This window comes from Gorilla gorilla, chromosome 1 (assembly GCF_029281585.2).
Source record: "Gorilla gorilla gorilla isolate KB3781 chromosome 1, NHGRI_mGorGor1-v2.1_pri, whole genome shotgun sequence".
Lineage (NCBI taxonomy): Eukaryota > Metazoa > Chordata > Mammalia > Primates > Hominidae > Gorilla > Gorilla gorilla.
The window spans coordinates 141,939,948-141,967,541 of NC_073224.2; the positions used below are offsets into that span (position 1 = coordinate 141,939,948).

General features: G+C 34.3%; 1 long non-coding RNA gene across 1 annotated transcript in view; it reads left to right on the forward strand.

Annotated features, from left to right (window-relative positions):
- Positions 1 to 267: 267 nt before the first annotated feature.
- The window catches only part of LOC129529360 (uncharacterized), a 54,607-nt gene continuing 27,280 nt past the window's right edge, over positions 268 to 27,594 (forward strand). The window contains exons 1-2 of the long non-coding RNA XR_010130360.1: positions 268 to 4,244; positions 4,402 to 4,538. This is a non-coding gene — a long non-coding RNA (uncharacterized lncRNA). The remainder of the gene's footprint in view (positions 4,245 to 4,401; positions 4,539 to 27,594) is intronic.

Genomic DNA, 27,594 nt, shown 5'->3' on the forward strand with positions numbered 1-27,594 from the left:
GTAAATACAACAGAAACAAGCAATAAAACCCACACTGCCCACATCTTACATTTTATATGGGAAAGTGATAAGATTTAAAATAAATATATTTATTATGATAATGTTGAGTATTGATGTTAATTCTCCCATGTGACATGTATATGGATATATATGTATGCTTGTATTTATAAAGAAACTATTATAACTTAATTCTGATTAGCCTCTTGCAGCTTTTCAAAATTCATTCTACTGTGTCTTCTCATGACTGATAACTTGGAAAGGTGAGTGACTGCCATTATAGTCCTTGTTTATTTAGGAGGAAACTGGTGTTCAGAGAATTATAATTTGATGATAAAGATTTGATCATTATTAATTGGCTAAGGAGGTGCCATAATTAGAGTCTAGGAGTCTTCTAATCCAGTTTCTCTCAGAATATCTGCACTGAAAGACCAGCTCCCCACCCACGCCCAATATGCTGCTAACCATTATTTTTTAGTAATATAATTGAATTACTAGAAAAATAAAAAAATAAGACGAAGAGTTCCTAAATTGTTAATCTCAATGTACTTATTGTTTTGGTTGGATAACAAATAGCACATGGAACAGCTCCAGTCTCTGGATCACACTTTCAGTGTTGCTTGTGTCAATCATGACATATCCCTTCTAAAAGAATCATCCTCATCCAGAACATCTGCCATCTAAATTGCTATGTTTACTCACACAGGATCTAACCCTAACGCTAACCCAACCCAAACACTAACTCTTTAAATTTACAGCTGAGTGGAGTGGGGCCAAAAAATAGATTGGCCAGCAATTTTTGAACTGTGTGGCCAGGCTGCAAAAGATGAGCTGGGCTCATCAGTATTTTTGTCTCTAGACTTAGATATAATATGCGAAGAAAAAAATTTTCTATGAAATTCCAAGGTTTGGGACATGGTTAAAATGTGAACGAGCAGAAACTTTGAGTAATCCGTGAAAGCTGGATTGGGGCAGGGCAGATAGAGGAATATGTGCAATGCAGCTGAGTCATATTAATAGTAGATGACTAAAGATTAAAGAACTGCTGGGCCAGTCACAGTGGCTCATGCCTGTAATCCCAGCACTTTGGGAGGCCGAGGCGGATGGATCATGAGGTCAGGAGTTCGAGACCAGCCTGGCCTACATGGTGAAACCCCATCTCTACTAAAAATACAAAAGTTAACTGGGCATGTAGGCGCATGCCTGTAATCCCAGCTACTTGGGAGGCTGAGGCAGGAGAATCGCTTGAACCCAGGAGGCGGAGGTTACAGTGAGCCAAGATCACGCCATTGCACTCCAGCCTGGGCGACAGGGCGAAACTCCATCTAAAACAACAACAACAACAACAACAAAGATTAAAGAACTGTGCTGAAGCTGAAAAAGCTGCTAGAATTCTAGAATTACCCCCAGTACCCCTTAGCCCAAGGCATGAAACATCATTTTCTTTGAATGTCCTGAGATACAGAACCTACACTTCTTACAATGTACATCTATATCCTAGCTGGCACAAATATGTCTCTGAATTATTCAAGAAGCTTAGCTTAACCAGGACATAGTCCCAGGCTTTTCTTATTATACCAAACAAGCTTATTTCAGAACCAATAGAAGCCATATTTGAAAGACAAGTTATTGGCATCCACATCTCTGCAATGAGATTGTAAACCAAACTGTGTTGATCTGGTGGAACTATCTGTTTGCTACTAAAATCTGTCTCCTACATACCTACTTTTCAGTTTCTTTGTTTTTAACTTAGTCACAAAAAAAGAATAATTACAACATTTTTCATAGTTAATTATAGTCTGATTTTGCTCAAGGAGGAAATATCTTAAAATTTATACCAAATTATCTCAATAATGGATGAGCTCCCACAATTCATCTGCCCTCTGTATGTTCTCCGATTTGCAGAGCTTTTTAGAACCAACCCCTACTCTTTAATGGGCCAGACATGTGCTTTTAGTTGTACTAACCCAGACACACGTCATATATTAATGGCTTCTGGAATCACCCCAGAAATCAAAGGTGTAGGTATGAGATTGAGTGCACAGTGATTTTCAAAACATGTTTTATTGCTTGATGCTTTTTTTTTTAAAAAGGAAAATGTTCAGATAGATTTTAACTCCTTAGCTATATTAAAATAGCATATTTGCTTCACAGTTTAAAAGTTTCTCTTAGTACAAAAATGAAATCATAGCTTCTTTTTTTATTCTTCAGTAAATTCTAAATTTTAAATTACTGCTAAATTAAATGGTTTGTGTCAGATGTTAACAATATGCGGCTTTAGATTAAAACAAGCTCCATGTAATCTTACTGAGCCAGTAGGTCATAGAAATAAGAGAAAATGTGCTTGAATCACAGGAGAGAAGGGATGTTGGATAGATCTGTGAAATCTTTATGTTGTAGTATCAGCTGATTGATAGCAGTGATTCTCAGAAGGGTTCCAATATTATGCCTTTCAAAAGCTGGAGATTAGTGCAACCATGGTGAACACAGTGACATTCTGGCAAAGAAAAAAGGGTCAGGGCTGGCAAAATGTGGCAGGTGTCAAAATAAAAGGTTAGGCTCTATGCCTGGGGACCCATCTGTCAGATAAAAGTATGACAAGGCAATTAATGTGTTTATTTATGTTGCTTATGACAAACCATGCATTCCCTAAAAATGATCAATTTAAACATTATCAACTTTTTTCTGGAAATTAAAATTAATATAAAAATAAAATGCTTAAAATAAAAAGCATGGTGTAATACTGAAATGGCTTGTTTATATAACCAAATAAAGTTAACTTTGGGGAATTATAGTAGTCTTCACTGAAGGATTAGAACTATTAAATATAATATCTTGACAATATAGAGGCTATATTAAGGATCCACAAAACTGATGTTTATGTTGCAAGATAATCTTGGTAGCATTTCTCATAAGTTCAGCATGTTTTATATTCATTGAGCTAAATTTGATAATTTCATAATAAAATGAAGCCAAGAAAATTATGAAGAAATAGAATTCAGATATCCAAGCTATGCGTCTTGCATTTTCTTTAAATGTTTTGTTCACAACCTTGTCATTATTAGAGCTTTCATTTTCACTTTGTGACTAATCCTGACTTCTCTTTAATTTATTTATTATTTATTTAGCTTTCTCACTACTTCTGTTTTACCATCTGTTTAAACTAGAATATGTTTAGATTTAATATTCATCAGTGATACATTTTCCTACAGATAAAATAAATTACTACAAGCTCCTACAGGTCAATAAAATCTAACCCAGAATTTTGAGAGAAACAGAATTTACTACAGTCTAAAGTTTTATGCAAAAACTGATCATCCCCATTCTTTCCTTGAATAAAGAAAAGAAGCTGTCAATTACCATGTATTAATAAGTGAGGCTCACACCTTATAGTGACAACAAAATTAGAAGAGAAATAATATGTATGTCTAGTGTAATGTGATATGCAGAAGAAAAATTTAAATTCTTTAATTGTAAAGGAAAAAAGCCAATATGATAATGTTATTTCCAAGGTGCACTTTCTGTCTGCTGAGCAATGAAATTAACAAGTAAAGCCATTGGAATAGTCAATAAAATCATTTGGCTTTGGAAAGAACAGAGGTATTTTGTTCAATAGTTTTGTTTTCTTTAGGCTGAGACAACAATTATGCCATCATCACCACTTTCCATCTTTTAGAAGGATATTGGTTAAATTTTGAGTTAATGATTTTTTTCTCCCCAAGATTCCTTTCTAGCCCCTAACATTACTATAGTCTTAAACTATCTTCTGTTTGCCATACAAAATGGCTTCTCATAGAACAACACCAATGTCAGGGTAGGAGTTGAGGAAGAAAAAGTAAATAAAAATACACAAAATCCAAACTTTGTTATATGTTCCATTCAGTGGCCTTATACATGATTTACGAATTTTGTTTGAAGTTTAATTATAATTAACCACTATTTAATTCGAATTCACTCCTGGCTGTATTTCCTGATTCAGAGTTCCATATTGCTTCTATTGCTGGTTTTGATTTATTTGAACCTCAGTCTTTTAAATTGTCTCTGTTTCCTACCCATTTTTTTATTTGCCTAGAGGTACTTGAAAATGCATTCAGAAAAAAAAAATTCTTACTCACCATTTTGTACAACTCTTCAAAACTCTAGGATATGCTACATAATGTACATAATAAAAGTAGTAATTTCAACAGAAAATCAAGATGCCACTCGATTTTGCCATGGATTTATAAAAATGACACATCAGACAACAGGTAAGTTTTTTTTAACTTATTGACCATGATAACAATCCATTATCAACTAGCTATTTCACAGGATATATTCTGTCTTTACATTGGAAGAAAAATATACAATGAAACTCATTTTATAAAAAGAAAAACCAATTTAATTTATACCTTTATATTTTCACAGAAGCATATGAGAAAAATTTGCTGGGTATCTACTCACTTCAATTCAAACATTTGAAGAAATTATGAAAATTCCGATGAGTTTTTAAAGTTTGTGCTTGCTGTGGTGTAGTGTAGCCATGCATTGATCTATCATCACAGGTATGCTTTCATAAATTTCCCCTCAACCAATCAGATAGAAATTCATACCAATTTGCAAAATTGTTTTTCTTATTTTTTAAAGCTTAACACATGTAAGATAATTTGGGAAAAATAGATTTTCTCATTTATCATTCTTTCAATCCATGATAATGTTAAATGGTATTTTTGAGTACCTTTATTATTTTAACAAAGGATAAAAATTCTTGGTGTAAAATCGGTTAAATGAAGAAAGTACCCAAGTACAATTTTATTTATGTTGTGAAAAAAATGCTATCAGTTTGAAAAGTTCAATTGTTTCCAAATTGTTAAAATGAGTCCCTATCAATCATCAAATGATTTTTTTGTATCTGCATCAAATAATTTTGGATCTTATGCATTCTCAAGGTATCATCCCTATCTCAGGGCTTCCATATGTGTTTCTTGTATAGTCTATTGTTTTGTTTTATTTTAGTTGATCAACAACTTATATAGCACAAGGTAAGTATTATGTCATCCCCATTTATAGATGAAAAATCTCTGATACAGAGTGGTTAAATAATTTTTAAAATGTAAGCCCACCTTATTTTAGTAATAGGACTTCCTATCCACCTTCTTACTTGCTCAAACCAGAATGTTGAAGAACCAACAAGTCAAAATGTGAAAGTTGTGCCATAAGGTAAGAAAAAAATAAATATGTGATGAAAAAGAAAAAAGAAAGGAAACAACAGCAGCAGCAAGCAGTCTAAAACAGCAAAGAAATTTGTCAGGGGCCAAACATAAGAATTTTAAGATGAAATGTGGCAATAAAATGCAAATAAGAAATAACACAAAGAAATTGTGAAAGCTTAAGGAAAAAAAGAGGATAATGGAATGAAAGAAGCATAAAACTTTTCCTTGACCTCTAACATATAACTTGTATAATTCTGAAAAACCATTTCCTGTATTAATTTCCAAAATAGTGTAAAAGATATCTGTGTTTCTGAAATTAAAAATGTTATTGACATTCATAATTTTTTATGATTTGTCAGGTGACTAGTTTATTATGTTAGGAAGCCATCACTGTATGGTGATTTAGAGGATGGGCTTTGTAGACAACTGGTAGCTCAAATCCTGGCTCTCCTACTTCCTATTATATCTGTGATCTTGGCAGTCGTGTGTCAGAGCCACCTCCTACTGGTTTATGATAGCTGATTGTGTGCATCTCTTCCCAACATTGTGCTCAGTGACATAATTGGTAGTTTGAAATCAGCCAAGATGAGATTATTTACACCTCTAAAATTGGCACACTAAATCAGACAATCATGGTTTTATTCCCTATGTACCAGCTTACCAGAACACCACTGGACTTTGGGCAAGTTTCCTAACCTTTATGAACCTAAAGGGATTTTTTTTTTCATCTGAAAAGGAAAATTAAATACGACAGGTTCACGTAAGACTCTGAAAACCCTTCATGGGATGATATATTTTACATGATTCCTGGTACATAGTAAACATCAATAATGGTAGCACTATAGTATTTTAATTCAGCCTATTGTATATAGAACATAGAACAGTTTCACATTTCTAACATCCTAGAAAGCGTTTCAAATAGTTCATCAAAATTCCAGGAGAGGAGGACTTGTAAAAATGACTTTACTGACTTTATAGATGAAATGGTTTCTCCTAAATATTATTAGATTTTTGTGAAGAAGATAAACAGTTACTAATACTTGAATAGAAAATTCCTTCTGTATGATTAGTTTAGAAAAAAAACTGTTTCCTACAGTGATATGTATAAGCTTCTCTCTCTCTCTCTCTATATATATATACACACACACACACACACACACACACACACACACATATAGAAGCTCAAGGGCACTTCTTGAAGTTTTAACCCACTCCCCTGAATTAGATTAAATTCATGGCTTCAGTTCTTCAAAACTTCTTGATAAGTTAACATGAGTACTGATGCTAGCTATACGCCCCACTGTTCAGAAAGCTCTCATAGAAAATTCTGAGCCAGAGGCCACTGTGTCTATCATGATGACAGACAGTATGTGTAACTTGAAACTTTAAAGGTAGGCACTGCAGGAAATAAATTTAAGGAAAGATTAAACAGTCTAGAGATAACCCTGCTTAGTTGCCTACTTAAAAACTCTCATCCAGGTAGTCTTCAATATGAATTATTCCTAAGATCCTTTTTTCATTTCTGGCCTTGGAATTTAATTATTTGTAATATTTTAAAATATCATACATATGCATTTTCTGATATAGCTTATAAATTGTAAAGATCATGTTATCGTTAAAAAATATTTTAAGGATCTAAGTAATTTTCTAGTAGAGAAAAAAAAACTACTGAAGTTGAATTGAAATGTAAGTCCTTTATTACTTCAAAGACTTTATGGTAGATTGTTTACAAAGATAATTGAAATAATTTCTCCTATCCCTGTATGCACACATCTTTGCAATATGACTTTGCTGTTCCTCTCATCAAGAGCTAAACTTTATTTCTCTCCCCCTTCAATCTGGCTTTGCCAGCTGACTTTGGCCAATATGACACTAGCAAACCTGATGAGAGTGGAGGTTTGACAAGCACGTGCACATTAGGGCTTGCTGTCCTTGCTGCCCTGAGAGTGCCATGTGAAAAAGCTTGAGCTAGCTGCTGGGAGGAGAGACCACATTGGGCGGAGATGAACCATACCAGCTGAGGCTCCCTGGACCAAACACCAGACATATGAGCAAGGTCACTGTAGACCATTCAGCCCTGTATGACCTGTCTGCTAAATGGAGTACCAATTTATCACCCACAGACTCATGAGCAAAAATAAAATAAAAATTTTGTTTGGAACTGCGGATTGGCAGCCCATGGACCAAATCCAGTCCACTACATGATTTTGTGTATTGTCTAAGGTTGTTTTCACACTACAGTGGCAGAGTTGAATAGTTACAGCAGAGACCATATGGCCTGGAAAGCCTAAAATATTTACTTCTTCCCCTTTACAGAAAATGTTTGCTGATTCCTGTTTTTTGTTTGCTTGTTTGGTTGGTTGGTTGGGTTTTTTTGTGTTTTTTTGTTTGTTTATTTTTATTTTTTTATTATACTTTAAGTTTTAGGGTACATGCGCACATTGTGCAGGTTAGTTACATATGTATACATGTGCCATGCTGGTGCGCTGCACCCATTAACTCGTCATCTAGCATTAGGTATATCTCCCAGTGCTATCCCTCCCGCCTCCCCCCACCCCACAACAGTCCCCAGAGTGTGATGTTCCCCTTCCTGTGTCCATGTGATCTCATTGTTCAGTTCCCACCTATGAGTGAGAATATGTGGTGTTTGGTTTTTTGTTCTTGCGATAGTTTACTGAGAATGATGATTTCCAATTTCATCCATGTCCCTACAAAGGACATGAACTCATCATTTTTTATGGCTGCATAGTATTCCATGGTGTATTTGTGCCACATTGTCTTAATCCAGTCTATCATTGTTGGACATTTGGGTTGGTTCCAAGTCTTTGCTATTGTGAATAATGCCGCAATAAACATACGTGTGCATGTGTCTTTATAGCAGCATGATTTATTTGTTATTTTAAGACGAAGTCCAGGCTGGAGCGCAGTGGCGCGATCTCCGCTCACTGCAAGCTCCGCCTCCCAGGTTCACGCCATTCTCCTGCCCCAGCTTCCTGAGTAGCTGGAACTACAGGCGCCAGCCACCACGCCCGGCTAATTTCTCTGTATTTTTAGTAGAGACGGGATTTCACTGTGTTAGCCAGGATGGTCTGGATCTCCTGACCTTGTGATCCACCCGCCTCGGCCTCCCAAAGTGCTGGGATTACAGGCGTGAGCCACCGCGCCCGGCCTGCTGATCCCTGTTTTAAGTCACTAAGATTTGAGGTGATTTGTTAAGCAGCAATAGATAAATGGCACAGAACTGTTTTCCAAAAGGGAATATGTCCCATTTTTTATTAAATGAATTAATTTTTATACTCATAAAAAAATACAAGCCGTACCCACCCTCCCCCCCGGCCGCCCCCCGCAGGGCCAATAATCCTTCTATGGCTACAAGATTACGATTCAGTTTGCATCTCTAAAGTACAGTTACGGAGACTGCTAGTTTTACACCACTATCTGTTTCTTCCCTTTTTCCACAATTGGAACTGGTCATGCACCCACCCAGTCAGGGAATACATTTCTGAGCTTCTATGTCAATTATGTGTGACCACAAGACTAGGTTTTCACTTCTAGAGTATGAATGGAAATCATGCATGGATTTCTTGGGCTTTCTCTATGCTCTTCTTCCCCTCTCCACTAACTGGAATCTATAGCAACCTGACTTACAATTCAGAGAATTAGAATGTCCTAGAGAAAGGAGGAGCACCAGTGAGAGGAACCTTGATCACTTAAAACCTATGTAGAGCAAGGACTCTCCCCAACTTAAAACACTATAATGTTGAATCTTCCTTAAGCCACTGAATTATCAATGGATGTCATTTTCATAGCAGGCTACTCTTATCCTAACTAAAGTAATGGTTTTATACAATATACTTTGGCATCAGAATGATTTAGTTGGTAAAACATTGGATCTTGGGTCAAAAACTCTAGGGTACTTTGATAAACTCTGCCCCAATTTTCTGAGTTGGTCAGAGGCTTGCTACTTACAGTAAATGTGATTTTATTTTCCTAGATAAAAATATACAACTCCAGGTAGGCGAAACAGGAATTTCTAACACTGACCTTTCTAATTCCTAATTCTCCCAAGTAAGAGGGCTACAATAACCGGTGATTGTCCTAGGCATGTGTCATTTTAGTCCCAAGAAATGCTTATATACCAACATAGTGCCTTAGGGTAATGTAATAGGAAAATAATCAAGGTGAGTTTTTGGCATCTGGACAGCCACAGATAGCTTTCCCATGAAAGGGCAAATATACTCCATTTTGAGACAATTAGAACAAAATTGGGGAAGATGATTTTAGTTACATTCTTTATACACATTCAATGATGGCAGCCAATAAGTCTTAAACTTCAGTGTGTATGAAGGGAACTTGTTAATCATGCAAATTTGAGGACTCTCCCACGTGCCCCAGAGATCATACTTCAGTGGAACTAGAGTTGACCCTATAATCTCAAGGTTAAATATTACTTTAAGTGATTCTTTTTTTTTTTTTCTTTGAGAAGGAGTGTCTGTCACCCAGGCTGGAGTGCAGTGGCGCGATCTCAGCTCACTGCAATCTCTGCCTCCCGGGTTCAAGTGATTCTCCTGCCTCAGCCTCCTGAGCAGCTGGGACTACAGGTGCGTGCCACCACGCCAGGCTAATTTTTTGTGTTTTCAGTAGAGGCGGGGTTTCACTGTGTTAGCCAGGATGGTCGTGATCTCCTGCCCTCGTGATCTGCCCGCCTCAGCCTCCGAAAGTGTTGGGATTACAGGCATGAGCCACCATGCCTGGCCTAAGTGATTCTTAGATAGTGACCCTTCTTTGAGAAACCACAGCCACAGCAGAAATTGAATTCAGATATTAAGATTCAGTTCAAGGAAATGCAGAAATCGAGATGTGGCAGCAAAATCCTGGTGCAAAAGACTTAACAGAGTTTCCAAATGAGAAGCTTCTAGATTTTAAAACGTTATTTTAGGAATGATTTTATTGAAAAATAAAGAAGTTCAAAACAAAACTGTGAAAATGAAATTGGCCTGTTTTGCCTGTGAACTCCCTACTCAGCCTTCAGTATCCAATGTAAAAGTAACTTCCTCTGGAAGTTGTATTAGGTGTCACTGTTATGTGCTCTCATCATACCCCATAATTTCTGGTTCAGAGCAAATAGCACGTTGAGCTTAGTTATCTAATTGCCTACCTTCCCTGTTGAACTAAATACTCTGTAAGGAAAGAAATTGTGTCTTTCTTGCTCACCAAAATATCCCCAGAGCTTATTAGGATGCCAGGAATACAAGAGGTGTTCAACAAATAGTTGTAGAAGGAATGAATCTCTGAATGGGAAATAGCTAGCTGATTTTACCAGCACAGGAAATGGACATGAACAGTAACGAGACAAAGTGGAAACTGCCTAAAGGATGTGCTTATATCAAGCAGATGACTTAAGCAATATAGACCCAGAGATGTATTCAGAAAATAATACTGGGCCATGTCCCCTTGTAGGCATTTTACTTTGAAGGAAAGAAAAGTGGTAGATTTTAGTGCAGGGACAAGGATTGGAAGGTAAAGTGCTTATTCAGACCAATCTTCCTGCAGGGACTATATTTAGCTTTGGGAAAGGGACTTTGAAACACTTTGATTTTCTTTTAAGTAATATAATTATGGTACTTATTCTTTTATGATATTAAATATTCTTTTGGATAACACTGAGGAAGGGGTGCTTGTGAGAAACAGCACTGGTATTTAGATTTCCCAGCTATGAAGGAAATGCTCTTCACAGGTATTAGAGTACAACTGACTTGAAACAAAATTCATCTCTCCGTGGTTATATTTCTACAAGAAGTTGTTTAAATTTAAGTAAAATATTAATATATGTTATTTGTCTAACAGTGAAAGAGAAAAAATCAAGAACAATAAAACATTAGAGAAGAAAATAGAAAAATCCTGTGAAAAAGGTCCAAATGCAGGCTGCAAAGAGGGGAAGCCAGTCCTAGCAAGCACCTAACCAGCTAAATGACCTGAAAAAAAAGTCTGTCAGCCTCTATCTACCTGGATCTCATTAGTAAAATTAGGAGGCAGGATGAAATAATTTATAAGGTTGCTATTAGCTTTAAAATTTTTATGAGTTCAGAGCCTTTAAAAACATGATGTCTTCAGCAGAAAACACCACTGTGAATTTTTTTTCAATATTCCTTTTAACTATAATGGAAACAAGTTAAAAATAATAGGTCTAATGTTCATAAATCCATTAAATATTTACTGGTCACTCTCTTGATGACTATTTTGATTTAATACATGGTATATATAAATCATCAATATTTTCAAGTTCAAAAATGCACAGGGAGGAATTTTATGGCTTCTGTGATGGCTTTGAACTAAAGTGCAATTTACTTCCTTGTTTGTGTAAGTGTTTATATACTGATCATTTGTCAGTAAGCCTGAGAATCTAAGCACAATATTATATATGCATGCTAAGTACTTAGTTTATCATTATGATTTTCCTCTTGAATTTAAATTGTGTAATGCAGATAATTTAACTTTTCTAGGGTTCTCGTTTATTTTTCAAATGTTAGTGTCCAGGTAACAACGAGAAAAAAAAAAATTCTAAGCCATGTGGTATGCTAATAATGAAAATAAAATGAGTGTTATTTCCCTTCAGGAAAATGTAATTAAAGATAAAGGGGAGATATGCCTAGAATAATGACATTCACTATACGTAACTAATAAGATAATATCATTTTAAAATTCTGTAAATTTTTCTTATTTTACTTAATTTTATGTCCCTGCTGGTATTTTTGCTTTTTTCATAAAAATTATCATTTATTTTTCTTAACTGCATATTGCCATCTTCATTTTTTAATTTTCTCACATATTCATAGAATTGTTCTCTGTAATAGATACTGTAGAGTAATTATTTGTTGATCGATTAACCTTTTCAATGCTACTTCCAACACCTACTTCTCATCCTCCGTGTAACAGATACTGTCAGTTACCTACCCTTAACAGCCTTTCCACTCCCAACTTCTGTGAACGGACAAGAGATGCAATTGTGATCATTGAACATGAGGCAACATCTTCTAGGAAGATATTTCCATAGTCTTCAGATAAAAGGAAGAGATATATTTTCAGACAATCTTTGAACAATCCTATATGGAGCTTACCTGAAGTTGCTGTAGCCGTTTGGCAAGTCTGGGGAGACTAACAGACACACTGAGGATAGCAGAAAATAAAGATAGAAACAGCCCAGGTTTTTGGTGAAATTCATGAGCTTCTGAATAACGAACCCCATACCACCCTACCTCTATAAAAGAATTCTTAATATGTGACATGATAAAATTTCTTTATTATTTAAGGCACTTTTAGTTGGGTCTTCTATTTCTTGCAGCTGAAATTCATACACTCATCATTCTTTTATTTATATTCTCCATATATGTGAACTCTATATTCTTATAGAGTCTGGCTAGTCCAAAGTCTTAGGAAAAATAACAGACCAACAGTGTTTCTTTTGAGCTAGAAGCTGGTCACGGATGTGAGCACTAACCCAACCATATAATGATGATGACAACAGCTTACTGTTATTGAGTGCTCACAATGAATGAAAAGGACATCGTGCTATGAATTTTACATATATTACTTTATTTGATCTTCACTACAGACCTCTAAATTGGGGAGTCATAATATCACTTTTGTTAAAATGCAGAAAATATGTCAGAGCAATAATAAAACTGCCATGGTCCCACAGCTAATAAGTGAATAAATCCAAGTCTGTTGGGAACAAGCTAGTAATCATTACGTACCTCAACGCATGTGGATAATTGAGATATAGACTGTATATGAACATTTAGCTGTATGTAGCATTAAAATGAACAGAGTAGCAATTCATGTTCTCCAGAGTTATCACTTACATTGTCGCTCTGTGTGCTGACTATACTAATGGTTTGCAGGTTGAGGACCGGGGTATGTAACAGTATACAGTATATATACATAGCATATGGTAATTCAAGGAAGAATATTTAAATGACATCAAGTAATGCTGGCATTCCTCTATACTGATACATTTTTAGCACATTTTCACTGGTAGTTTCAAAATTATAGTTACATTTCTGACCACAATTAAATAAAACATGCCGAATTTCCCTGGACATTACCATAAAGCCCTTCCATATTGAAAGAAATCATGTAGTAAAATTGGAAAGCAGCTCATTAAATTGAATCAATGTTTATCGTTTTTTAAATTACGGTTCTTTTGATGGAGAATCTAGGAGACTCGGTGTAGTATGATCTCAGACCAAATTCAAGATCTGTTGTAAGTAAAGCTTGGCAACAAAATTGGTAAAACTCATTTTTTGTAAATAACTTTTTCAGTAATTAATGGTTTACCTTGCTCTACTTACTAGACATATACTTTAAAATCAATTTTTAAATTTTACATATTATTTTATTTTATAATGTTTGATACATAAAAATAATATGTGCAACTTACATAAAAGTAATGAAGCATGAAAATAAAATGGTCACTAACCCTCCAACCAGCTTATGAGGTAGATATTACGAATATCACTGAGGCTGTATCTATGCTTTCCTCCAAATCCCATCCCTCTGCCAACCCCAAAACTCAATTAGTATCCTAGATGTTAGGTTTATTGTTCCTTTGCTTTTGAAAATAGTTTCTATTACAAATGAATTTATCTCTAGATTTTGCACTTCATAGTTTGGTATCATAGTCAATGTATTCTGCAACATGCTTTTCTCACTCAAGACTGTGTTTCTTAGGTTCATCATGTTGTTGCACATAGCTGTTATTTGTTCGTTTTCATGGCTACATAGTATTTCTCTGAGTGACTATACAACTTTTCAAGTCATCAGTCAAATGATATTTTGATTCATTCTAGGTTTTCAAAAATTGCTATTAGAAATATTTCAATAATGTGTTTAATTATTTATATTTCACAATTCCTTCCTGGTTAACATATCAACAATTAAAAGAAGTAAATTGAAGTCTCTCCCTGTGATTGAGAATTTGTCACTTTGTTAGTGGTGTTTCAGTCATTTTTGCTGTTTACATTTTGATGATATTTTATTAGCTGCACACAAAATAATTATTAACTCTTTCTGGTAAATTTGTTTTATATAATTGAGTATTTATCCACCTTATTACTTACAGTTTTTATTCCTTAAAATCTATTTTATCTCTATTTAATAGAACTACAGTAGTTTTAAAAATTTACTATTTGCCTGCTATATATATTTTCATACTTCTTTCAAATTTTCCATATCCTTAGGTTTTAGTTGTCATCATTTAGAATAGCCAATGTAAAATATTATTTTTGCTGATAGTTAGCCCATCTTGCATAAGCTTCCGGAAGATGGAAGCTGGAAGGTCCGTCTGGACCATCTGGAAAACAGACCTTGAGGCAAAAGTTCATGTGTTACAACTTTCTTGAGGACAGAATTTTAGAAAAGCAAGAGGAAAGGAAAAATTAAGACTAAGGAATATGTTACTGAACTTTTTTTTCACAGCCTTGCATGACAGTTGATTGCAAATTGTTGTAGGAAGTCTCCAGAGAGGCTATATGAAACTATTATAAAAAATAATAATTACAGGAAGGGATGGCAAACATTTATTTTCTGCCCCCCTCTGTTTTCTCCCTTTTATTGGTTAAAGTCTATTCATTTAGCATTAATGCCGCCATATTCTGGGTGTATTATCTTGCCCCTTCAGATATATGTTGGAGAAGTCAAAGCCTCCATGTAACCAATACAGCCAATGGGTAGATTCTGTGTCCCTATGTCAGTAGATGCAGTGTGTGGAGGCTCCTAAATCTGTGATGATGGAGGTGGCAGTACCAGTGGCAGTATCCAGGACATCACAGCTGTGGAAGGTGTGAGTCTTCACTAGTGCCTCTCTTGCTCTACCAGAGAGGCAAGTGGCTGAGGTCTCGTGATGTAGGTGGTTTCAGGCAGAACTCAGGTAGCACATAAACTGAGCCTAGTACAGTCCATCTCTGCACCACCTGGATCTGCTTATACTCAGTTTCATTTGAGTACAAGTGCTCTCACTTTTTATCTGAGAGCTGAGGTGCAAGTCCAATCTTTTTTAGGAGGTAGCCAGTTGCAGCAAACCAAGAAACTTAGAGTGTTAGCAAATCATAGTTACAGTCCGCACTACTGCAGCTGGTCTAGGGCTATAATTAAAGGATTTGAAGAAGAAAAAGTGCATAGACAGAGAGAAATTCAGAGAGAAGAGAAGATGGCATTATGTTAGGTTTCGAATATTTAAAACTTGTAAGGATTCAGAAGTTATATCATCTCTAGTTTTTTTCTTATTTTCATCCCCCCTCCCACTAACCAGATGTCAAACATTTTCTCCTTATTATGGAATTGATCTTTTTAACATTTATCCCTTCATGAATACTTTTAGAATGAAAAATATATTTTTTAACCTCGCCTAAATTCAGTGAGAATGGATTTGTTGTGTAATTTCTAAAACTGATTCTCTTATGGGCGGTACATCATGCAGCAAAATGCCAATTAGGTAATGAAGTTTCTCACAGTTCTACTCTGAAGGGGTGTGAAATGAAGCTACTGTAAAAAATGTAAAAAATAAAGGAAAGGAAAAAGAAAAACAACCAGAAAGCTAATTGTTCCAGATTTCATATTTAATATAAGAATTACTTTGAAATGTTAAACTTAAAAAAGTTTTATGGACACAGCTTGATGAGATGGAATTCAATAGTAGAAGAGAGAATAAAAGGGTTTTAAATATATTTTAAAACATGCTCAGTGGAAGGGGGTTGAGAATAGCATTGTATGTTATAAAGTTGTGGGTACAAGTGGAAATTCTTGAACTTTGGAAAGGAACAAAGGGAATAGAGAAACAAGGGAAGGGGACAAAGGCGGTGAAACCATTGGAGGATTTTGTGAAGAGTTCAGATGATGCTATTCTGATAAACATTACAAGACTACCACGAAGTCAAAGCATAGTGTTAAACAGGAATTTCAACAATCAGAACTTCCTCCCTTGGCAAAGTATCTGAAAATATGTTAATTATTTTGATAATATATGTATGCCCAGAAGAATGCCAGGAGAGCAATATCTAGGATGCCAGGTGAGTATATCTAGGATCAGTTTTCACCAATGTGGGAAAGATGTTGGTGATACAAAAGTGACAAGACAATTAGGACAATTAGAAAAGCAGTGCCCATTTAACCAGTGGGGTTCTTCTCTGATTGCTGGTTTTCTGTCTGCTTCACGGACACCTTAGGGTTTCCTTTCTTCCAAGCAAAGGAGGGGCTCTGAGGGCAATTCCTGGGCTGGTGCTCTGGAAGAAAGCTCTAGTTATAGGGATAGAGTGAAAGTTACTCAGAGATGTTAGAATACAGAGTAGAGAAAGATTAGAAAGTGAAGAATGCAAAGGTAAGCTTGGAATCAAGTAAAACAATCTCAACACGTCCATTTGATGGCTAAGATGCTGAAACTGGGACCAAGGCAACAGACCAGGAACCTGGGCCCTAGCTGGAGAGGTTTTTGAGAGCATTCCTGCACACTTTGCCTTGGAGGAAGTTACTTTAATGCTACAAGTAGCAGCCAATTAAGATACTAACCAACGCTTAAATTTGATTTTTTGTGTGTGTCTTTTTTTCTTCCCTTATTGCGAAAAAGTAATTTCAATGGTTTTTCTTATCCATGCATGCTAATAGCTCTCAAATCTAAAATAAGAAAAGAGCTTAGCCAGGGCTTGGTGGTGCACGCCTGTAATCCCAGCACAGTGGGAAGCTGAGGCGGGTGGATTGCTTGAGCCCAAGAGTTCAAGACCAGCCCGGACAACATGGCAAAACCCCGTCTCTACAAAAAGTACAAAAAATTAGCTGGGTGTAGTGTTGCGTGTCTGTGGTCCCAGCAACTTGCGAGGCTGAGGTGAGAGGATCACCTGAGCCCAGGGAGTTTCAGGCTGCAGTGAGCTGAGTTCATCCCACTGCTCCAGCCTGGGTGACAAAGCAAGACACTGTCAAAAAAAAAAAAAAAAAGAAAGAAAAGAAAAAAGCCTCATCTCCTCTAGGTCATTTTTTTTTTTTTTTTTTTTTTTTTTTTTTAGACGGAGTCTCACTCTATCACCCAGGCTGGAGTGCAATGGTGCGATCTCGGCTCACTGCAACCTCCGCCTCCCGGGTTCAAGCAATTCTCCTGCCTCAGCCTCCCAAGTAGCTGGGACTACTGGTGTGTGCCACCACGCCTGGCTAATTTTTGTCTTTTTAGTAGAAGCGGGGTTTCACCATGTTGGCTAGGCTGGTCTTGAACTCCTAACCTCAGGTGATAAGCCTGCCTTGGCCTCCCAAAGTACTGGGATTACAGGCGCGAGCCACCATGCCTGGCCAGGTCATATTTTCTTTGGGCATCTGACGGGCAATTCAGAGGTAAATGCTACAAGGTTAGGGTCATTATCTTATAGCCCAAATCTCTCTCCTTCTATTTAAAATCTACAGCTTTTAATATCAACATCTGCTAAATACTTCAAGATGGAATTATTCTTAATTACTCCTTCTCTCATGTTCTTCATATTTATTTGATCACCGATTACACTTCATGAACTTTTCACAGGTGTTTTACCACTCTTTATTCCTCCTACTCTTGGGCTCATCTCATGTGCTAGTCACATATTGTCTTTAATATTAAAATGTGCTTCCATACTTAGTCTTTATTCATATCAATGTATTCATTTTATGACACTAATATGATTGGGTCAAATCCTGCATGAAAAGTTTTGATGGTTTATCTTTTTATTTATATAAGATAGCTGAAGGAAAAGAATTATTTCAATAGTGTGGATAAAATTCATGTGAAAAAATAAACGCATGAGAATATAAGCAAATCATGAAGACTGGTGAAGGAGTACTCTGAAAGTTGTCTATTTTAAAATCAACCGAAAATAAAACAACAAGATACTGAACAAAACTGGAAATATACAACTATAGAATATAATAGAAATCCCTTTTACAAAAAATGATTAAAATATGTAAAGTATATGTTCAAACAGTAGAAAAGATTTATGATAAGTGCTGAACGGATAGCTACTTAGCAGTTATATAACATCAGTTTAAATTCACATAGCACACAAAGAAAATTATGTAACAATTGAAATTATTTAAAACTAGTGGAATGCAGTATGTTATCAAGACTTTGGTGGGAAACGTTTCTGAGAAATTATTATTTTTTCAATTCTTTAGTAATCTTTTGATGTATGTAACACATAAAATAAAAGCATAGTCATAAGTATCCTTCTTGATGAATTTTTACAAAGTAAACATGCTTGTGTACCCAGCTTCCAGACCAAAAACTAGAACATTACCAGCACCCCAGAATTACTCTTCATGTTCTCTTCAAGGATTTAATAACCCCAAGGGTACTATCTCAAATTCTAAAAGCATAGATAAGTTTTGCCTGGTTTTGATTTTTATATAATATAGTCATGCAGTGTTTATTAGTCTGGTTTCTTTTAGTCAACATTATGTCTTTGGGTATTATCCATGTTGGTGCAGGTAGCAATAGTTTGTTTATTTTCATAACTTTCTAGTATTAAATTATGTGATATACCACAGTTGATTTACTCATTCTACTGGTGACGAATATTTGGGTTGTTCCCAGCTTTTTGCTGAAATGAATAGTTATAAGTATATGTTGTGATCATTAGAATGTCTGTTTTTGGGGAAGGGTGAATGTATTACTCATTTCTGTTGGACATACCAAGGAGTGGAATTGTTGGTAATGCATATATGCAGCTTCAGAAGATACTGTTTAACCATTGTCTACAAGGTTAGGGTCATTATCTTATAGCCCAAAACTCTCTGTACCAGTTCATATTCTCACCAGCACTACAGAAGGTTTTGGTTGCACCACATCCTCACCAACACTAGAATTATCTGTATTTTTCATTTTATATGAGTGGGTTAGTAGGCATGTCAATCTGGTTTTAATTTTCACTAACTTGATGATCACTGGAATTGAGCATCTTGTATCACAGCCATTGGTCATTTGGATATAATATTTTGTGAATTGTCTATTCAAGTCCTTTGCCAATCTTTCCATTGGATTATATACTTAAAAAAATTGATTTGAAGATGTTCTTAGTTTATTCTATATAAGTCTTTTGTTTTATGTGTGTCTATGTGTGTAAATATTTTTTACCACTGTGTCTTGGTTTTGATTCTATGTTTTTAATTATTGAACATCCTTAAGCCTACTGTAATAAAACTTATACACTTAACTCTATTATCAATTTTATCATTTTTTCCTTTATGTAAAACTAGTGTGGTCTGTGTCCTGATTAATAAATCATTGATTCTTCCAACAAAAAATCCATTATTTATATTCTTAATTTCTTTGTTTTCATTTTAAAATTTTGGCCTACAATTCTTCTGAGATTTACTTCTCTGTATGGCATGAGGTAGTTGTCAAAAATTGCAACTTTTCTATATGAATATTAAATGGAATCAGTAACATTTATTCCCCCTGGCCCTGCAATGTCATCTTTGTCATGTGGCCAAATGAATGTGGGTCTCTTTTTGGACCTTCATTTGTTTATTTTGTCTATTTGTCTTTTTTTTTTTTTTGCCAATATCACACTGTCATATTTACTGCAGTCTGACAATAAGACATGATAACTGGTAATGAAAGTTCTTCTGCTTTTTTCTCCTACAAGACTGCTTTGGCTATTCTTAGGTCTTGGCATTTCTATACAAATTTTAGAATCGGATGATCAATTTCCACCAGAATGAAAACTCGTCTGGGATTTTGATTGGGAGTGCATTGAATCTATAGATCATTCTATGGAGAATGACCATCTTATACACTGTTATTTCTTACAACTCTTGAGCATGTTGTATGCTATCTTTTATTTATGCCTCCTATAATTTCTGTCAACAAAGTTTTGTAGTTTCCAGGACACAGGGTTTGTACATATTTTATTAAATTATTTCTGAATAGCTTCTGTTTTATGCTGTTATAAAAGTTATATTTAAAATTTTTATATTGTCTTTTCTCTTGCTACGATATAGATAAGCAATTGATTTTGGTGTATTGGCCTTGTATTTTGTTACCTTGTTATAGTCACTTGTGAATCTCAATAATTCGTCTAGATATTCTTTTGGATTTGCTACATATGTAATCATATATTTCATAAATGATGGTTTTATTTCTGCCTATAACATCCTTCTCCCTTTCACTTCTTTTTTCATGCCTTTCTGCACTAGTTGAGACCTCCAGACACTTTTGTCTCATTTTCAATTTCTGAAAATACTTTCAACGATTTACAATTAACTACGATATTTGTAGACACTTTATCTGAAGCTCTTATGTAGAACAGAAGACCTCATTTGTTCCTACTTTACTAATAGGATTTTTAAAATAAATGATATTTAACTTTGTAATCTATTGATATAATTTTATGTATTATTCACCTTTTCTGTTCATGTCGATTATATTAATCTATTTTTTATTGGTAAAACACCATTACAATTCATGCAATAAAACCCATCATTTTAAAATATTGTTCTATTTGATTTGCTAATATTTTGTTCAGCAACTTTTTTCACCTGTATTCCTGAAACAGGTTGATTTAAAGTGTGATATTAATTTTTTGTAATATTTTGCCAGATTTTGATACCAAGGTTATATTGGCCTCATAAAAAGAATGGAAAGTGTTTCCCCTGTTTTTTAACCCTCTGGATGGGTTAATGCTGGATTGGCATTATTTCTTCCTTAATATTTGGAAGAATTCACTGGCAAAGTCAACTTGAAAGAGTGTTTCTTTCTGCAACAGACAGGACCTACAGACCTATTTTGTTCCTGATATTGGCAAGTGGCTTTTCTCTTATTTTACTTGATCAGCCCTGTAAGTGATTAGAAATTTTAATCTTCAAAAACAGAAAGCAATTTTGTAGTTTGTTCAATTTCTCTGTAGTGTGTTTGCTTTCTACTGTAATTCATCGGTTTCTTCTATTTATTACTTCATTCAGTCTAATTTTTGGGTGTAATGTGCTGTTTATTTCTTTTGCTTCTTGAGATCGAATCTTAGATATTGATTATCAGCTCTTTTTGTTTTTTAATGTAAGAATTTAAGGCTGTAAACAAGTCTTTAGAAACAATATTTGGTATTTCAAAAGTTTTGATACACTCACGGTATCATACTCTATTTAGCACATAAGATTTTCAATATCCATCGTGACTTATTTCACTCATGTATTATTGAAAAGTATATTGCTTAATTTCCAAAAGTTGGAGATTTTATAGTTATTTATGCTATTATTTTACAATTTAATTCAGTAGTGGCCAAGCGTATATTCTCTGAATTATTCAGTTAGTTAACATTTGCTAATAACAGCTTTTAGTATATATTGAGTATGCATTTAAAGATAATATACATTTTATGATATTTGTATGCACTGGTCAATTTACGACAATAAGTTATTTGTTGTGTTTAGACATTCTTTATTCTTACATGTTCATTTGTTTTATTGTCTAGGAAGATTGGTGAATTAAATTCTTTCCAGTGATTTTGGAATTGTTTCTCTTTTTTCTTCTGCCAACTTTTCTCTATCTATCTGTCTATCTATCTATCTATCTATCTATCTATCTATCTATCTATCTATCTATAATCCGTCTATAGTAACATGTTAAGTTACTCGGTATATACAAATTTATAATTTTATATGCTTCTGTTAGTTTGACCTTTTATCAGCATTTCTCTAGAAATTTAACTAGTCTTAATAATCTAGTTTGTCTCACATTAATGTAATATCTAGCTTCTTTTTGAGTAGTGTTTTTATAGTATATCTTTTTCACATCTTTTTACAATTTGGCTTTCTGTGTTCTTGTATTTAAGATATGTTTCCAATAAACAGCATAGTTAGGTTTTATTTTTTAATCTTTTACTCAATACTTAATCCCTTTTAATTTAATATAATTACTGATGGGGCTTTGATAGGTATTAGCATACTATTTGTTTTCTATATAATCTACCTGTTTTATTTTTTTGTGTCTTTTCTTATCTTCTTTAGAATTAATCAATTATTTTTCATGATTCCATTTTCCCTCTACTACATTGTTAGTTATACGTTTCTTTTTTTTGTCTTATTGTGGGTAATTATTAAAATATGCGTATTTGAATATAAGTTATTACTTTCTCACTGCCCAGATGATGTAAGGATCTTGGAATAGTTTGACTCAATTTATTCCACTTCTGCCTTTTGTGTTGTTATGATACATTATAATTCTGTATACATTGTAAATCCCCCAAGCCATAAGTATGATTGTTATCTAACATGGATATTCACTTATATTTACTTGTATACTTATCCTTCTTTTATTCATTTTCTTCTTCATTTTTTTCCATTGAGATAATTTTTCTTCTATCGGATATATTTTTTTTAGTTTTGTTCAGCTAGGAACAAATTCTCTCACCATTTGTTTATGTGAAAATTTTTATTTCATCTTAATTTTCAAAGGATATTTTCTCTGGGAATAGGATTCTCTTTGATCAGTTGGATATTGTTTCATTGTCTTTTGGTTTTATTGTTTCTTTTATGAATGTATTGATGCTCTTTCAAGGCAATGTTTCTATTATTGTGACTATTTGTATGATTGTATTTTTGTTCTTATATGAAGCAGCTTTACTATTATATCTATCCTTCTCAGGTCTATCAGAACTTCTGAACTCAACTGTTGATGTGTTCCATCATTTTTGGAACATTTGTGGCCATTGTGTATTCAAATACTGCTGCTACCCCATTCTCTCTGTATTTTTCTTATGAGATCCAATTATATGCTTATTAGATCTTTACACTGTCTTACATTTCTCTTCTGCTTTTCTGTATTTTCATTTTTTCTGTACCTCAGTTTGCCTGATTTCATTAACTCATTTTCCAGTTTATTATCCTCTGTTCTACTGTCTAGTCTTCTTTTAGACACATCTTTGAAGTTTTTCATTTCAATTATTATATTTCTCAGTTCTAAAGTTATTATTTATTTATGTTTACATATTCTAATTTGCTGGTGAAATTCTCAATTTTTTATCTGTTTTCTCTTTTCCTCTATTTCTTTTAATATATTAATTATATTTACTTAGACGTTCTTGCCTGTTAATTTCTAATGTATTTATCATCTGTTATTCTTTCTTTCAGTTTTTAATCTTATTTTTAAAATTCATGTATTCTTGTTTTTGCCTGTCTGGTAATTTATAACTGAATGTTTGTCATTCATAAATTTTTGTCACTCTGGCTTCTCTATATGATATTATCTTCTTGCAGAGAGGGTTAAGCTTTACCTTTATTTTTATTTTTTTATTTTTATTTTTTGGCCAGGAAGACAGAGTGAGTAAAGTGAGGGCTTGATTTAATCAGGGGCTGAGCTAAGTTAGGATCAGTTACAGCTTTGATATGATTTTTTTTTCTACTTCTGGCTTGTTCTCATTCAGTGTACCCACCTACAATTTTTGTAGTAAAACTTAGTTTATTCACTTAGATTATTCTCTCCGGTAGGCTGTGAAATGATTTGTTGTTGTTGTTGTTGTTGTTTACTCAATTTGGCAAGAGTGCAGAAATCTCCCATCTGTTTTTCAGAAGCTGTTCAGCTTCTTGGCTGTCACCTGTGTAGCTTCAGAAAATGGCAAATATCTGGTGAGGAAAATTTGTCAAGTGTCAGTGTCATTCTATCCCTCCCTTCTTGCCGGGATCTTATCCCCACAGGTCTCAAATTTCATCTTTAAGCCTTGGAGTCTACCAAAGCTCTGCTCTTTTCTCTGTCCCTGGAGTTTGTTCTGCTGCAGGAGGAAATCCTGGATTATCAGACGCTTATCCAGAAACCAGAATTGGCAAATATCCTCAGGAAAAAACTATGATCAGTCTAAGGGCTTGCAACTCTTAACTGTGTCTCCATCCAAAATCTTGAGTCTCCCTAGTCCTATTAATGCTTGCAGTTCACCAGTGCCTCCAGGCTGCTATAACAAAATACCATAGACTGAGTGGTTTATAAACAACAAAAATTTATTTTTCACGATACTGGAGTCTGGGAAGTCCATGACCAAGGAAAAAGGTGTCTGGCTTATAGACAGTGTCTTTTCGCTATGTCTTCACGTGGTGGAAAGAAAGAAGGACCTCCTGTGGGTCTATTTGATAAGGGTACTAATCTCATTCATGAGGGTTCTGCCCTCATGACCCAATCACCTCACAAAAGGCCTCATCTCCTAACACCATCACCTGTTGGGTGAGGACCTCAACATATAAATTTTGATGAGAACACAAACATTCAGACCATAGAACACTTGTATACTTTTAATTAATAAACTTTATTTTAGAGCAGTTTTAGGTTTATAAAAAAATTGAGCAGAAAATACAGAGTTCATATGCACTTAAAAAAATCACCGTTTATTGTTCTCAACAAGAATGTTGGTCGATTGCAAGGCATTCCACCATGCCAATAACTGGAATTACATCTGATGCAGTATCTCTCAAGGTGATCAATACATTCAAAAGGAAACACTTAAAATCTAACACAAATTCTCCAAGTTGTAAATATACACATATATTTAAATAAAAAACCAGGAAAATATTTTCAGCAAAAGTAAAAAGGGTGAATATCTATATATGGATATTGTATATATCTATACAAAGAGGTCATAGAAGCTAATAATTAAAACATTAATATCTCAATAGCTAGTAGGATAGTTTATTAAAAAGTTTTAATGAGGAGGTAAATTTAATAACTAAATGTTTAAGAACCTGCTAGGCTGATGAGCTTATCAAAAATGAGAATGAAAATAAGTATTTTCTTTCCAATCAAATCAGCTCTGATGACTGCTAGACTCTGGACTAGGCACTGGACTCTGATCTGTACTGCTAGCAATTAGCTGAATTTTGCTTTAAACTGAAAAACAGTGCCCTAAAATATTGACGGTACCACCTACCTTACCACAGGAATTACTACCATCTTGAAATTGTTGCTGACTCTGTTCCAATCTACTGGCTTATACTTTGATATTCTCAGAACAAATCGAGCCTGAGTTTGCCATATCCTTTTCAACCATGATTTGGTTTGCTCACCACTATTCTTGGTGTTTACTCTGTGATCAAATGAATTCTTTATACTTTCCCTTCCCATTCCTGATTTTCTTCTCTTTCTATAATAAAATCCTGTTATTACTAATATTAAAGTAAATATGGGTTATGATAGTATCCACCATAAATGTGTCAGTGGTAAAACTGGCAATTTCAAACATTGCTAGTGCCAAAGCAAACTAGTAAACTACGTTAGAAAAGCAGAAAAGTATAATGAAAGCAACTAAATATTCAAAAATAAGAGCGTGATTAGGAAAATTGTTTATCAGTTTTATATATTTTTATACACATTCACTTTTAAATGACTAACAAAAATATTCAGAATATCATGGATAAAATAAAGACGCAAAAAAATAAAACATGTAGGGGGAAAATAAAATCAGAGCTAATATTAGCACAAAAAACGTACATGGGATATTGTGTTATAGGGTTTTAGAGATAAACTGGCCTCTGCTTTTTTATCTTCCCACCAGCCAAGACGAGAGAAAAGCACAGTCAATTATAATGCCCACAAATGTCTGAAAGATAAAACAGACCAGTTGATTAGAAACAATATGGTTTGTACTGAAACATGAGAGAAATTTCTGCATAGATAAGTTCCCTTCCACATAGATGCAACCATTTTTCAAAAATATTTTGTAAGAATTAAACTCCTTTTTCAAAAAAAGTCTCACACAAATCAAATTCCCATTATTTAAACCAGTAAAATAGATAAAATGGACCTGCTCAGATATAAGGAACTTGGTAGGATTTTCTTGGGAAAGAGGAGTCTAAAAAATAATGAAAAAGTGCAGAGGAAAGAACACCAACATTCAGATTAGGCAGACTAGTACAGACACCAATTCAATCATTTACTGTCTGAGACTGAATCTTTTTAAATCACAACTTTCTAAGCTTTGAAATTTAGAATTCCTTCCTTACAGGGTTACGAAGCTTAAATAAAAGACAAAAATTATGTAAAACACCTGGTACATAGAATGTGCCAGAAAAAGATTGATTTCCTTTCTTCTTCTCTGCTTTGGTGATTCATATCTCAAGATTTTCTTAAGCTGATTTTGTTATTGTAATAGATTTCTATATTATAGGCAAGAGTTTTGTAGGCCAGAGTTTATTCGGTAATTAATTAAGTAATAATTAAGGTCCTAGTACTTATGTCAGGTACTTTGCCAGGCACTGTACTAGGTGCTGGTATAATTATTAATCTTATGATTATCAATTTTCTTTTACAGCTGTAGTTATATTCTCTTTTTCATATATAACGTTAAAGATATGCATCTTCTTTTTTATTGATTTGTATTTTCTGCAGTTTATCTCTTTTAATGGTCTTTTGAAGAGCCCGTGTTCAAATTTAATAATTCAACTTGTTTTTCATTTATAAATTATTAAACTACATTTGTATCTTTATTAATTCTTCCTTGCTTTTCTTATACTCAGTTGGAAGTATTATTTCTAGCTTCTTAACTTGAATGATAAACTCATTCATTTTCATTCTTTCATGTTTAATATACATTCATTAAAGCATTCAATTTTCTTTGGAGTTAGGTTTGGCAATATTTTACCAGTTTTAAACCTTCCGTAATTATACTTTTGATTTCATCTTTTATCTGAGTTAAGAGAAACTTTCTGTTCAGTAGAAGCTACTGGTTGCTCCAGCACCTCAATATCAGTTAATCTCTTCTTATATGGTAACATATTTTTAGCTGAGCACATGACCACCAGCCTAAAGAGTGCTACTTCCCAGGGTCTCCTGTAGCTGGGTTTGCCATGTAACTAAATTCCATGAGGAGATATGAGTGAAAGTGATGGAATGATGAAACGGTGCAAACTCTTACTCTGAAAGGAAAAGTGTGTCTTCCTCACCTTAATGCCTGAAATGCAGACGTGAAGGAGACAGGAGCTGAAGCAGCTACTTTGGACCCCAGGGTGGAGATGGCTGGTGGAGGTGTGTGGAATAAGCAAGTATTAATAGAAGAAGCCTGGGTGCCTGACACCAAGAAGCTGCCCTATGTTTATAAAATAATTGTTCATGAGAAAGAAAGAAATTTCTGTCTCATTTAAAACCCTTTATTTTGAAACCCTACATCAGCAACTGTGATTATAACTAATATGGATAATAATTTTTAGTTACATTGCATTGTTATCAAATAATATATAATGTACGAAGTCTGCCTGGAATATATTGAGACATCTTAGGTTATCTCGTAGATGATCAGGTTTTGTAAATAGTTCCTGTATTGTTAGTTTTAAAAGTTATTTAACTGTGTGTGTATGTGTAAGTTTCATATGTATTTACATGTGGTTCAATCTATCTAATCAATCACCTTACTACTTTCCATACTATGCT